This window comes from Eurosta solidaginis, chromosome X (assembly GCF_040869045.1).
Source record: "Eurosta solidaginis isolate ZX-2024a chromosome X, ASM4086904v1, whole genome shotgun sequence".
In the NCBI taxonomy this organism is placed as follows: domain Eukaryota; kingdom Metazoa; phylum Arthropoda; class Insecta; order Diptera; family Tephritidae; genus Eurosta; species Eurosta solidaginis.
In genome coordinates, this window is record NC_090324.1 from 38138072 (window position 1) to 38150375 (window position 12304).

Sequence of the window (12304 nt, forward strand, 5' to 3'; positions counted from 1 at the left end):
CCCAAATCCAATGCAACCGACAAATCCACCGGATTGTGACTTGCTTCATGGAGTGAATGCCCTACAGTCACAGCAGCGCCACATTGGACAACGAAAGTATAGGGTGCATGAGAGTCTAACAGTTAAGAAAAACACTAAAATCAAAGGGTTTTAGATAGGTTAAGCAATAGTAGCTAAAGAATTTTCCATGCTCACCTTAATGAGATCAACCGTAGCCCGTTTTGCCATGTGTGCCAAAAGATATGCTTTCATCCCAAAAACCAACCAAGTATAGAGTACACTTAGCACGCAGCGCCACCAAATCGGGAAGGTGACATAATTCACCATCAGCAGTTCCCTTCCCACAAAATCTGTCTACGACACGTCCATCAGCAGCAAAGGCCTGCACATTGTTATTGCGTCGATCTGTCACAAATATATGTCCAGATTTATTTATGCATCCACCATCGACCCACGGTGTGGTGTATATGATAGAGGCTTTGCAGCAAAATTTCCCTTTTTATACAAATGTGTCTACTCACATATGAAAATATATTGAAAGTTAATTACAAATCCAATATTGGCTAAAGAATATCTATGGAATTGTATTTGTATACAAAGGCCTTAAAAGTAGATAATATACAATCACAAAATTAGCTACATATGCCCAGTTTATATGTATTTACATATATTATATGTATAAGTATGTAGTATCTATGTAAAATGGTTAGATAGAAATGTTATAGATAGATTCAAGATGGTCGGGATGCGTTTTATGCTCTTTAGAAATTCCAATTTATTTACTTAAATGTTGAGCTTTAGGGACTTTTTGAGACGTTGCTTCACTCCTTTTAATCACACATTCTTATGTCAAATAACAAATTAATCACGTATGAGCACTAGCCGAAAGTTGTTCCAAACGCAGACATAATTCTTGAGCTAAACGCAAATGCGTAGCAGGATTAGCACACGTTGATGGAGCAACAGGGCAAGCGGAATTAACAGCAGATTCCTGGGGATTCAAATGTGTCATTGCCTCTTGATAACTAGGACACACACCAACGAGCTTTGCCACAGGCATGCGACATGGTGAAATCACGCTTCCACGGTAAGCCACACTGTCCACCACAAAGCGGACATGGGCGCTCTAAACTGTAGCCACCACATTCACTGCAATCGAGGGAAACATGATCATCAGTCCATAAACGCCGCAGGTGAAGCAGGAGCCCATATGCTGACGCAATTCCTCAATTGTGAGTACATTGTCCACGGAAATTTCCAAAGGACTACTTACTAAATCCGATCAGGACGAAGATATACTGATATTGCTGCGTCCCAAAGACCTGCATATATCAGAGAATTGTGGACCATGTACGCTGGCTAAAGACATTGCTGTTGGAACTTTTACATTTAATGCATTTAAACTGACATTTGTAGCTGAACCATTTACTAAGCCCGATGGTGGAGCAACAATGTTAGCTGAAGACACCGTCACTCCATTGGTATTAAGAACATTTCCAACATTTGGAGAAATACCACAAAAATCGGGATTATTAACATCGAAAAGAACATTATCCTCCCAATCGGTGACTAAACTTACATTTGAAATAGGACGGGTTTTCATCTTCCAAAATGCTTCTTTATCCCTTCTGTTGCTAACTTCCCAGTTATTGTTATCCACTAATGTAGAATTCTTTGTAATTTTATTTGTATTCGATATGTACAAATTATTCCAAATTTTGATGATTTAGGTTCAACGAAACTGAAGCGTGCAAAATTACCTCCAAACTTCAGTCTACAAAATCAATGCGAATTCTCACAGCAACTGCACAAAAACTGCATCCATGAAGTCCATTCACTTTATCCAACCACATTAAATGCATGCAAATGAAAAGTTTTGCAAAGTGAAAAATTATTCTTTTTCAACGCAGAATATGCAAATTTTTTGGCAAAATACTTGAAAAGGTGCAATAAATCTTACAAATGACACGGCTATTCAATTTCACTTTGCAAAAAACAACCATTCCAAAAAATAACAAGTTCCGTGTATTTACAATTTTGATTCGGTCAGCCAATTAAATGTTTGCGGCTTGCGATCGGATGAAGGATTGATGATAGTTGGCTTATCAGTAAATTGTTGTGCATCCCTAAGCGCTGCCTGTAATTCAGTTATTTCCTTGCAGAAATACCCATTGAACCCAAACATTTTCATCACTTTTTCAAATGGAAGTGTAACCAACGACAAGTCTCCAGCATTTTGTATTGAATCGAAAGTTTCTTGATCGAAGCCACCGTAGATGCCATTATTATTAACAATCACAATAGTGATTGGTAACTTATAACGCACCATTATCTCCAATTCCATACCCGAGAAACCGAAAGCACTGTCGCCTTCCACGCATAATACACGTTTACCTGGAAAACGATCACGACAAAAAAGTGCCACTGCGATAGCAAAACCCGGCCCCACACCCATGGTACCAAATGTAAGAGATGGCGTGGCAAAATATTGAAAAGCATTGAACGTCCAATATCCATAGTATTAGCTCCTTCACTAACCATTATAGCATCGTGTGGAATCAGCTCAAATGATGAAAGACGGTATAATAATTGAGCGGTGAAGCAGTTTGCATTGACATGGTGCGTACTTGCTCGCGATTGTTTTTGCATTTATTTGCGAGCTCTCACACCAGGGGTTTTCATTGGGGAATTCAAAACTCACAGCATTCATTTGTTCGAAAATTTGCTCTGCAAATGGCTTAATGTCCGATTGTATAGCAATTGAAGATTGCACCGAGTTATGTAACTCTTCAGGATAAATATCGACTTGTATAAACTTAACATCCTCACTGTTACGCGGAGGTTTGCCAAAATGCAAAACCTAGGTGAGACGTGCTCCCAGTAATAACACCACATCCGCCTTCTGCAATGCCAATGAGCGTGCCGATGACACACATTGTGGCGCTGTATCGGATACAACACCTTTGGCCATTCGTGGTGGCAGGAAAGGCAAATTGGTATTTTCAATAAAATGGCGTAATACGTTCTCTGCGCATAGGCTGCCCCCTTTCCTATTATAACCAGAGGCCATTTTGCAGTACGTATTAAATTGGCAGCGCGTAGAACATCGTCATGTGCAGGATATACCAACGGTGCAGGAGGATGTGGTAGCACCTTATAGATTTTTTCCTTTTGTGCACGCGACTGCAATATATTGCCTGGGAGGTCCAAATAGGACATACCTGGTCGTCCATAGGTGGCATAACGTACAGCCTTTTATAAATGCAAGAGAATTAGCGCTGCAGTAGGCGGGCGGGCAGCATATTTGTAATAGGGACGAGACATCTCAACTTGAGAATATTCTTGAAAACCACCAATACCTTCGTGATCCTGATTGGTAGAACCAGCAATTACCAGCAAGGGCCAACAATTTACTTGAGCATTTGCCATGCCCCCTGTAACATGTAACAATCGTGGTCCAGAAACCACAAGAACCACAGCAGGTTTACCAGTCAAATAACCAATTGCCTGAGCAGCATAACAAGCCGATTGCTCATTACGCATACCAATGTATTTGAGACCATCCACTTGAAATGCCATTGACAGCTCAATAACAGGTATGCCTATTATACCAAAGACATATTCTACACTTTGCTCCGTTAGGGACTCTGCAATAATTCGAACAGCTTCAACTTCCGACATGTCTGCTGAATAATTTATCCCATTCACTTAAATGTAAAATTTTTGGAATAGTTAACAATTTCTTTCCGTGAAAAAATTTACACGTCCAATTTTCTCAGCTGTTTTGCGATAGACATGATGAAATAAAAGAAATATATATCATTTGTGAGGTGGGTTTTGTCGAAGGCTGAGGTAAGCTCAGCCGCTCCAGGGTCAGGCGAAGGTCCCACTAACCTTTTCCAATTAATAACACAAGTAGTTGTTGTTTTTGTTCCGAACACGCACACACACGCGATGCGGCTTTTGCGTTTCGATTCCGGCAGCCTTTGATCCCAGAGAAAGATAGAGAGAGAGAGATAGAGAGGGAGATGCCACGGATGATAGCGCAGGAGCGACGGAAGCGGGTCTCGAAAATGACGGTACGGGTCGCGGCTCTCAGAGAACGGTGGTGATGATCTGCAAATAGTATCTTACCCCCAGAGAAAGCTTACTCGGATAGGTTCAGGCGGGTTACGGTGGTGCTCCTACGGTTAATGATTGACGGCGGCGGGCAAGAAGGGCGCAGTTTCACCTAGGTGAAGTATAAAGTTTCTATTAGTACTACCCAACATATAGATGTATTTGTATACATGGGTGCTGGGTAGATTCAGTACCCCTCTCAGGGAGCCTCGGACAAGAGCCCTAGCGACCGCGAGGGATGTAGTAAGGTCTACCGTTGCATATGGCTCGGCACCTCACCCAGGGAGCGGGGGAGCGAGATGATCCTCGGCAACCCTGGGTGGACTGTCCGCGACAAATGCCACCCGTATTAATATGTATTGGTCCTGGCAAGTCCCTCAAGTGGAGCCCAGGACTGGTCCTGGACGCTCCTTGGGGGAACTACTCGTGCCCATCCGTCCTTCAAAGTAGGAAGGGAACGTATCCCCTTCTACCCCGTGGGACGTTGTGCAAAGGTTGGTTTCCCATAGGTGAGGGGGGGGGGGGGATCCATGAGCCCGATGGGTTCGCTGGGAGTCTTCCCCGTTCACCTTGGGGCCCCTTTGATACCTATCATTGGAAGTTTGGCCTCAGCCTCACTTACCTAGGTGAAGTATGCAGTGAGTGGTGGCGTTTGCCATTTCATACTTGTTAGCGTATAAAATGGTTAAGAATTCAGCTCATCAATAACTCCTCGTTATGATAGCGAATGAAAAATGCACGCCAGATAGTCAGTACCACACGTGCTGAGTATGTTTGGTTGTTCGCTGTTGGTACTTGGCATACTATGTGCGGGTGGTTTTTCGCTGTGCAAGGCGATCGTAGGATATGTATATTTACATGGTATATTATGTGCGGATGGTTGTTCGCTGTGCAGGGCGATCGTAGGGTATGTATATTTAAATGCTAGGGTATGTACATATTTAATGTTAGGGCTTGTGAGTGGGTTATTGTGACGTAGCATTTTCCTACGTTACACATTAATAACTTCGAGCTTCATTAATAATTGAACAATTTCGAAGTACTTACCATTTCCTTTGTAAATTTGCCATCGTACTCCAACCACGCGTAAAAATGCAAAGAAAGAAACAACGGCGCAATCAATCGAATTCACCGTTTGTTTCAATTCTGTGGAATTTACATTATATACATAGGTATGTATAAATGTTCGCGAGTATTTTTTTTTTCGTTTTTCCTTTGCGGCTGGTATGCTTGTACCAGTGCGCGGACTTTAAATAATGAAAATGTTGGTACTGGCAGATATTTTCAATGTGCCAAAAATACTGCCATAAAACCACCGACATGTTATCTCACTTTTAAACTTTATTCTCGTTCAGAATTGTGCACCCAAGCCGATGAAAGTAGCACAATCATACATTTATTTTGCGTATATGCGTATAGTATATGTATTATGGTTCTTTTGAAGCAAACTACTTTTCGATCAATTCTTTTCATTCTCCCTCTTATCTATTTCTTGCTTTTCCTTGACGAGGAGTTACAAATAAGATTTCGCAATGGAAATAATTGAAAATATACAAATAAGATTATTATCACTAAAAACAGCCTTTAGAAAACAACGAACTCAAGATTCCTGTGTTAACTTCGAGTTTTTGGCTCAAAAAGCGCGAAAAATATTAGAAAAATCGGTTGGTTGAGTCGGTGTCACTTTGGAACATTATTTAGGTGTGCTAGAATATCCATACATTTACCTAATGATCGCAGTAGTTGGTAGTAGGTGAGAGTTAAAATGGGTCAAAAAGTTGTTCCACATCCAAATAAAGTGGTAAAGTCCAAGCACTGACTGTCCATATACTTAATCCAATGAATGTACATATATATGCCGAGTTTAAATGTACATTATATTAGGGATGCATAAAAAGATGCAAACGGGTACCCAAAACCCCGTTTCTGACAAATCGATATCAGACCCAAATACTCTTCGGGAACCGTTTCATTTGCTAAAGCCCGAAAATTTGAGGAAAATTTGAACAAATAATCGAAGGGCAATACACAAAAAAAATAAACCAATAAATAATTATACGCTTTACTAATTTCTCCCCGCTTCCGAAACAAACATTTTTACTTTTCTTTATATGGCAAAAAAAAAACAGTCCAAACATTTTTTTTGCGGCGGGCAGGAAAGTTGCTGGATTTGTAGCACCAACAACACAAATAACAGCGACTCAACAGAACCCACGTGATACACTCTCTACCCGGTTCGGTACCAGAATGTGCTAACCGAAAATCGTAAATGCTAATTTTTCTGCAACACTAGTGTGCCCGTGGTTACCGGGTGACACAAAAATAAGTAAAATAGCACTAAAGCCCTAGACACATAACGCGTATTGAAAGAGACCATGCACATAACATGCGCGAATCTCTTCTTAGGCAGCTACCGAGTTTCACCCCACTCACACGAAAAATTTAGTTAACGCAGTTAAGGCTTACTCGCCACCGAAGGCGTAACATAGTCATAATAAATCAACGAGTTCCCTTTATTTTTATTCCATCTTCTCTAAATAGAATGACTTGTTACGCTTCGCTACGAAAGAGGGACGAGCGCCAGGCCTCTCGTTACCCAAAGCCGTGCCATTTATGCGACGCGAAACATCCATTCAGGTCATGCCCGATATACCGCGCGTAGTCCCCGCTGCAACGGCTGCGCGAAATTATAAAGACCAAGTACGGCCAAAATTGCCTTTCAATGGTACATCGTGCCCGAGACTGCACGACTCAGGGCAGGTGCCGAAGATGTGGTAGCAACCATCATACCACGCTGTACCTGTCGATGGAGGACTTGTCGTCCGAGCCATCTCATCCGTGCACTCATTGATGCATGTTCCCCCCGCACAACGATCGACCGCAGGCTGGCGCGAGAGCTAGCACTGCCGACAACCAACGCCGCCGGCGAAACCGGTTGTTTTATTAGATTTAGAGGTAAACATGGACAGAGCAAGACGGTGACAACTCACGCAGTCTGCGTCCATGAGTTTAGGCGCGTCAGACCAACTTATAGCATCGACCCCAGCGTCGCAGCTCCTTACGAACACATTCGTCTGGCGGATCCACAATTTTATGCGTCAACACCAATCCGCCTCGTTCTGGGCGGCAACATTTACGCTGAAATCATTACACCGGCCACTTTACCGCCGTCGTTTGGCTCGCTCCTAGCCCAAAGCACTATCTTTGGATGGGTGCTCTCGGGGACCCACCCGATCTAACATGACTTTGAAGGGTTACTTAGTTTTAAGCTTTATATATGTGAATAACATCTTTTTTTTCTCACAATAAATGGATTTCTCTAGTAACTGGCAAGAAATATATGATGGGTGTTCTTTTACTTTACCATTCCTATATCTCGTCCTAGCTATAGGTAACGGCGAAGGCAAGGAGGATGTCGTCGCGCCATCCGGCGCGCACCGCTTAGCTCATAATATAGTCGTAAGATAAGTCGTGGTCGGGGCCGCTCGGGCCGAGTCTGAGCTGTTGTGTATCGCAAGGGGCCGGCATGTTTAGGCCCGAAGCCTAAATTCATATCAACTCGCGCTACCATACCAGCACCACTTTATCGACCACTAGTTAGCCCACATGCATGTATATGTGTACATAGGTAGGGTTATGTTGTCCGTACACATATACATGCATGCCGGTACAACTGTGTGGGGAAGCTTCCCCTTAAAACCGGAGACTTTTTCCACGGTTCAACGGTTGTCCTCGACAATCCCCGAGAAGCCCCGCCATCTTCATTTCATACTAAGGTAAATTATTGTGCTAATTTTAATTTTTACTATAATAAAGCCAAAATATTATAACGAGAAATATCTCTCGCCTTTCTTTCTTTTCTTTTAAATTTAATCCTAACACAATTGTGGTGCCTCCACTCCTGTGCCGAGTTGCGACACACCACAATTGTTCAAAATTCTTGGGTAAAGAAAACGGGAGGAAGAGGAAAAACAGATTGGTTGGAGCTAGAAGGTTATATACATGTATGTCAGTTATTGTGCGAAGTAATGTAGCAGCTCGTTTTTGAAACGCAGTGGGTTCTGAATAGTTTTAAGTCGGACAGGTAGTGCGTTCCAGAGGTGGACATCAGTTGTTAGGTTGCTAAACTTCATATTGAGTAAGATTCGCGATCGCGGGGATTTAATGAATTGAAGGCGTTCTCTAAGGTATTTAGGCTCTTCGGATACAATGACCCTGTGTAGAAGTGTCAGACATTTTAATTTAAGAAGGTTATCTAATGTTGTGGAAGGTAGTTGTATGGCAAAAGCAGATATGTGTTCACGACGTTTAACACCATATACATATCTAACGATATTGCTGTATAAGGCATTCAGTTTACCACGGCACAGGCAGTCACAACAGGCATACAATTCACATCCATAAAACAGGGTTGGTAATATAAATGTTTTCGCTAACAGCAGTCGAATTTTAACTTGGCTAAATTGTTGAGTGTTCCAAAGAGAACGAAGCATGCCGTAGGTCTTGCCTATTGGACTAAATATGTGGTTATTCCAATTCAAAGTTCGATTGAAGATTACTCCAAGGTTTTTTACAGTATGAACAAATTTTACAGCTGAGTTGTTTAGGATTACATTATCATAGCCGACAAGCGCAACAATCTTCTTATAAATTACGATGCATTGGGATTTGTTTGGGTTTAATAGTAACCCATTATCATATGCCCACTTGTTTACACTTTCAAGATCATAGTTCAGTTTACTGATACAGTTGTTGACGGAGACCACAGGACAGTTGACATGTAATTGGACATCGTCAGCATAGATATGAATATCACAGTATTTTAATACGCTTTGGAGGTCATTGACATATAACACAAACAGGAGTGGACCAAGAATCGAACCTTGAGGGACCCCCTTTTTTATGAGTAAATAATTAGAGAACGTGCTGCCGGCACATACAGCTTGGGATCGATCGCTGAGATATGAAAGCAATAAACATAATGCTGGCGGTTAGAAGTTGAACAGATTTTTCAGCTTCATGACGAGAATCGTGTGGTCGACCGTGTAAAATGCTTTTGAATGATCCAGCATCGTTAAAAAAGTAACACGGTTTTTGCAAATGTTCGCTCTAATATCGTTCGATTCCTTGATTAGAGCAGTTGTACAGCTCCGATTCATTCTAAAGCCGGATTGTGTCATATTAATAAGAGAATTGCGACTCAAAAAGGAGTTTATTTGAACATGCATAATGCGTTATGCGTTAAGAATACAAAAACAAATATTTTTTGCAAATAAATAGTATATTTTCTAAACATACATTAAAAACGAAATACATAATATTTACCTTGAAACAAAAAATATTTTAACTTTACTAGTTAGTATTAAATATTACTCACATTAGCATAAAAATTTAAAAAGTAACTAGTAATAACAACTTACTTTAAAACATAGAAATTTAAGTTCTTTTATGGCGTGAACTTTATTTTGAACGTGATTCAATTGTTTTGAACGAGCGAAAACGAGGAATGGATTCAGTAAAACATAAATTCGCTCATTTAAACAATTTACATCATCCGGGTCAAGAAGAGTAGTTCAAGAATGATCACCTTGACAAACTCTTCTTTTCCAAAGGCGGGTGATGTAATGCAACAATGCAAATATATTCATAACTTACATAACATAATAGGGCGCTTAGGATATAAATAGAAATTGAACTAGCTTTAATGACATTCGCCGCAGCGCCACCGCAACTAACTTAACGTGCTTTAAAAAGCTCTAATACAGGTACAGACAAAAAATGAAAAAGAAATTAAGCCAAGTCAATTGTAGTGGTTCACGCGCGCAGATGCCAACTTAGGCACGCAGCTAAAAGTCGTGATTAAAAGTATTGTGACATTTTATACTTTAAATAAAAACAGCCTTATTACCAACCCTTCATAAAGGAAATAAATGAGTTTTAATTAGTGCGTTTTTGGATATAAATGAAGTTGCCGATGGCGCGTGGCCATTACCCACGATCAAACAGTGCAAAAGTGCAAGTTTCCAAGATGAAGCCACTTCAAATCGAACCAACGTATATTTCACTATTGGACTAAAAGTTTCTTCATAATCGACACCATACTATTTGTGTGAAACCACGAACAACTAAACGCGCTTTGAGTCGTTCTATCGTGCCATCTGGGTTTTGCTTCACTTTAAACACCCAACGGTTCTCAATTACCTTTTGTCTTTCGGAGCATCAACTAGTTTCCAAGTGCCATTAAGCATGAGGGATTCATATTTTTCGTCCATCGCATGCTTCCACTGTTGCACTTCTTTTGAATTAACTGCTTCCTCATATGATACTGGTTCACACATTAATGCCGAATAACGATCAGTCGACTTGGTGTATTAACTTTTGGTCGAAAATTATATCGCCCGTTTTGTCAGGATTCATGATCATCACACGTCTCCTCATCATTTGTCAAAACATTTTCTTCTTGGGAGGTGATTTCATTTTTATGTTCAGCCCACTATTGTTGCTGACCTCGCTATCTTCAATTTCTGATTATTCGTGAATCACATACTTGACAGGTTGCTTCTCGTTGAATCGAATATTTCAACTCATAAAAACCTTTTCGCTACATGGATCATACAACCGGACATTTTTATTTGTGGACTCGAAACCAATTCGACAAATTTGCAACCTTCTTTGCAGATTATCACTGTGATACTTTTATCTGTTTCGTACTTGTTGATAGCAGATTTTCGCTGAGTTCTGGAACGTACAGTACATTTTCTAGACGAACTGGCTTCCACTGTCTACTTTTACATCAATTAGAATTGTTCCTATTCCTTCGATTTGTAAGCAACTATTATTTGCAACTTTAACTTTGCTACCGTTCGTGGGCTTTCGTAGCGTAGAAAACCATTCTCGATGAAATGTCATATGTTTTGTTGCTGCAGAATCGACGTACCAACTATCACATTCCTTACCTGGTAATTCCATTGTTTGCTGTACGGAACACCATGCCATTTTACCACCTTCTTTGCTGGTTTTGCCTGTAGATTTTTTTTCATATTTTGGACCGCCTTTATCTTTAGCCCAATAGCCTTTCTGCCCGCACGCATTACACCTCGTTTTTTGCTTCAAATTATAAATTTTTGATTTCGGCTTTGAATTTTTTCAATTATATAGTTTCGGCTTAGTTTTTGCTGAGAACGCTGCGCTAACATTAGCTGCGTCTTCTCCATTTAGTCGATTTAGATTTTCTTCTTCCAACTGTCAAGTTGACATCAATGCATTAATCGTTCGGTTTTCTTTAGTGTTGTACCACACTGTTTTATAATTATTAAAATTTGACGTTAAACGAGTAATGATACGTGCCATCTTTAATCTATCGGATAGTTTTTCATTTTGCTGTTCGATTTATGACGCTAGTTGATTAACTCGAGCTACATAACCTGCTACCGATTCATCATCTCGCATTTTCACTGTAAAAAATTCTTCGTATAAAGTCATTGCTCGGATATCGGAATTCTTTTCGTAAATGCTTCCGAGCTTTTCCATCATTTCTTTCGAATTTTTATATGTTAAAACAAGATTTCCATGCTCAGCATCCAACGACTGGATAACAGCATTCATGGCTTTTCCCTCGTTTCGCTCAAAAGTATTCTTCACTTCTTGAGCTGCAGTTGTGGCTGGCGCTCAGTTTTCTATATTATCAGTTAATGCACATGCTTTCATGTAGGCTACATCTTGAAATTTCCATAAACGATAATTAGAGGAATTTCTTAAAATATGGCCTGTGAAATTGTTCTCGTCTTTTCTCTCGCCGAATGAATCCATTCTGAATGCTTGACCAATACGCTATGACAAGACGACTGTGGTTGTTGCAAATTATTCCTGAGGTGGCTAAATTTCTTTTTTATTTTTGATGCTTATTGGACAAATTTCCTGGGCCCATAACCGTGGAATTAATCCGAGGATTTCCAATATTTTATAGATTAATTTAGCCAAATAAAAAGTAACAGGATTAAGTTGGTTACAGAGTTCGCTTTTACGGAACGCTTTTATTAAAATTGTAGAAAAGAAAAAGTGCTTTACAAAAACGGATGATTTAATTGAACCAGCTAACTGCGCTAACTGCGCAAAAACCTGCTGTGTCATATATATGTATGTATGCAAAAAGGAATAAAGAAGAAAGAGTTGCCATATACTATGA

At 40.4% G+C, this 12304-nt stretch overlaps 2 pseudogenes; both read right to left on the reverse strand.

The window, feature by feature from the left end:
- Nucleotides 1-865: 865 nt before the first annotated feature.
- Nucleotides 866-1603, reverse strand: LOC137235447 (protein pinocchio-like; annotated as a pseudogene).
- Nucleotides 1604-2029: 426 nt separating this feature from the next.
- LOC137234643 (2-hydroxyacyl-CoA lyase 1 pseudogene) lies at nucleotides 2030-3681 on the reverse strand (annotated as a pseudogene).
- Nucleotides 3682-12304: the final 8623 nt, after the last annotated feature.